We start from the raw sequence: 3,052 nt of genomic DNA, 5'->3' as shown, positions 1-3,052 counted from the left end.
AGCAGAGACCAAGTTTGGTCATTCTGCACCCAAGATACGCGGAGATACCTTATGGTTATTCGCACCCATTCTTTTGCTATCTGTAAGACAGAACGCTTGATAGCATGCAGAGGCTGACACAGTCTTCTGCACCTTTTGTTCCTCCGGGGACAACAAAGTCATTTACATGTGGAAATTTCATGGTCACTCGCGACTCTCGTCAGCCGAGAGGAGCGAAATTAGTGTCATACACTGATTTTTGGGGACCTTTGCTTGATGACATGCGACCATTCTTTGGTCCTTGTGAGGTGCTTGGCACCCATCATTAGGCAATTTGTGAAATCCTAGGAACGACAAGTCACGGTCACCCGCGACTCTCGTCAACCGAGAGGAGCGAAATTAGTGTCATACACTGATTTTCGGGTACCTTTGCTTGATGACATGTGACCATTCTTTGGTCCTTGTGAGGTGCTTAGCGCCCATCATTAGGCAATTTGTGAAATTTTGGGAACAACAAGTCATTTGCATGTGGAGATTTTATGGTCACCCGCGACTCCCGTCAAATCGAGAGGGACGAAATTAGTGTCTTATCTTTACTTTTCTTTTATCTCCAATAAAAGAGAAGTAAAGAGGGGCAACTGTCATACCCTAATTTCGTCCGGGGACCTTTGCTTGATAACGTGCGACCATTCTTTGGTCCTCGTGAGGTGCTTGGCACCCATCATTAGGCAATTTGTGAAATTCCAGGACATGCCCAAAAAAACCAAAAAAAATATTGATGCACAATCCGTAAGTTTCCGTGACACACCGGAAATCAAAAGGAAGCGTCGTTGCATAATTAAGTGAGGTTCCGTAACATTCCGTAAGTTAAAAAGGGGATGATTATGTAATCCGCAAGGTTCCGTAACAATTACGGAAAGAAAACAAGTATCGTTACGGAATTCGTAAGTTTCCGTAACTTTACGAAAAAAGAATCACCAAAAAAACAGCAGAGGGGGTGAACTTAGTAAAAATGGGGGTGCAAATAGCACCCAGGCCCATTTGGGCCCTCCAGAAGATTCCTCCAGAGGGCGGTTGCTTCTGGAGGAAGCAACCCTGCTCGCCTGGGCGAGCTAAGCTCGCCTGGGCGAGCTGGGCGGCAAGCATCTCCCCTATTTTGCTATAAATAGGGGAGAAAATGAAGAAGAAAAGGATCCCAGCCCTTTAGGCACTTCTCTCTCTTTGGAATTTGCTTGGAAAAATTGTTTCCGTGAAGAAAGTCTAAGCCGAGGCGCTTCCGAAACGTTTCCGTAACGTTTTCCGTGAGGAATCTCGCAAAGGTTTGAACCGTTCTTCGACGTTCTTCATTCGTTCTTCATCGTTCTTCGATCTTCAACGGGTAAGTACCTCGAACCAAGCTTTTCGATTCATTCTATGTACCCGTAGTGGTCCACATTGTGTTTCGTGCATTTTGATTCTCGTTTTGTTTACTTTTTATACCCCCTGTTGACGTGCTTAAGCCATTTTACTTAAGTCATTTCTCGCTTAACTTAAAAATAAAATAAATTTCCACCGAACATTTGAATTGCATTATCCGTTAATTTCGGTTAAAATCAATTCCGACCGTTCGGTCGTGCCATAACCACGTTGGAAATCAAAAAGAGGTAAAAAATAATATAATAATCAAAAAGACATCTTTTAGTAAAATAAAGCGGAACATCAATCGGACATTTTCTCTTTGGGAATTCTCATTCTTAATCGAATTGATTAATAACTAAAGTGAAATTAAGGCTAAAATCAACTCGCCTAGTCAAGCTCGTCCACAAAAATAGGCTTTTGAAGTTCGTCATTTCATTTCTCACTAAGTAAAATGGATCATTTTTAAGGTCCAACGCCTTAAAATGATCACCTCTTAAAGTAAAAAAGAATCACTTGATAAGAAAGAACTACGTAGGTCTGAGTTCCTCATTGAGGATACGTAGGAGCAAAAGCCCCGCTTTTGTCGACCACCCCAAGAGATCGTTAATGGTCCAATGCCTTAACGTTTCTCTCCTTTCAAAAACAAGAGATCGTTAATGGTCCAATGCCTTAACGTTTCTCTCCTTTCAAAAACAAGAGATCGTTAATGGTCCAACGCCTTAACGTTTCTCCCCTTTCAAAATCAAAAGACCGTTTAATGGTTCAACACCTTAAATGACCTTTTGTTCAATAAAAACATATTTTGCAAAAAAGACAAAAACAACTTAACCAAACACTTTGTTCCGAAAGAACTACGTAGGTCTGATTTTCTCATCCCAAATTGAGGAATACGTAGGAGCAAAGGGAAACACCCTTGTCGACCACAAAAAAGGAAAAAATATAAAAAAGGCATAAAGGATATAAGAACATAAAAGGGAACATAAAAATCAAAGTCATGTTTGCACATTCGATTAAGGGCTGCCGTCCCTTGGGACGGACGTGTGGGGTGCTAATACCTTCCCCGTGCGTAAATACAACTCCCGAACCTTTCACTAAAAGTTCGTAGATCGCGTCTTTTCCGGTTTTTCCGACGTTTTCCTCAAATAAACGTTGGTGGCGACTCCGCGCGTATTCCTTTCGTGGAACACGCATCCCGCGAGTCTCGCGTCGCCCTCCCGCCGAAGGGTAGGTTGCGACAGTGACCTTGGGCAAGAGTCTTTTCAGCCAGCACACGCCCCTGTGTATGAAGGATTGTAGAGTGATTCAAAGAAGCCTTTGTATATGGGGTGCAAGAATTCCTTAACCCTGTTGTCTGCAGTGTTAAGTCTGGTTAATGTGAAGGCCAAGTATGGCTGGAGTGACAAAAGTTTTTCCTCACTGCTTGAGTAGTGCACAATCTACTTCCAGAAGACAACATGCTGCCTAAAACTTACTATAAGGTGAAAAAGATACTGTGTTCGATGGTTATGGAGTATCAGAAGATTCATGCTCGCCCCAATGATTGCATACCGTACAGGCATGGATTCCAAGAAATGTCCAAATGCCCTATCTGTGGGACTTCACAGTATAAAGTAAAGGATAAAGAGGAATGCAATTCTGATGAAAACTCAAACAAAGGCCCTCCAACGAAGGTTTT

This window comes from Glycine max, chromosome 12 (assembly GCF_000004515.6).
Source record: "Glycine max cultivar Williams 82 chromosome 12, Glycine_max_v4.0, whole genome shotgun sequence".
Classification (NCBI taxonomy): domain Eukaryota; kingdom Viridiplantae; phylum Streptophyta; class Magnoliopsida; order Fabales; family Fabaceae; genus Glycine; species Glycine max.
Note: the sequence above shows the minus strand (reverse complement) of the source record.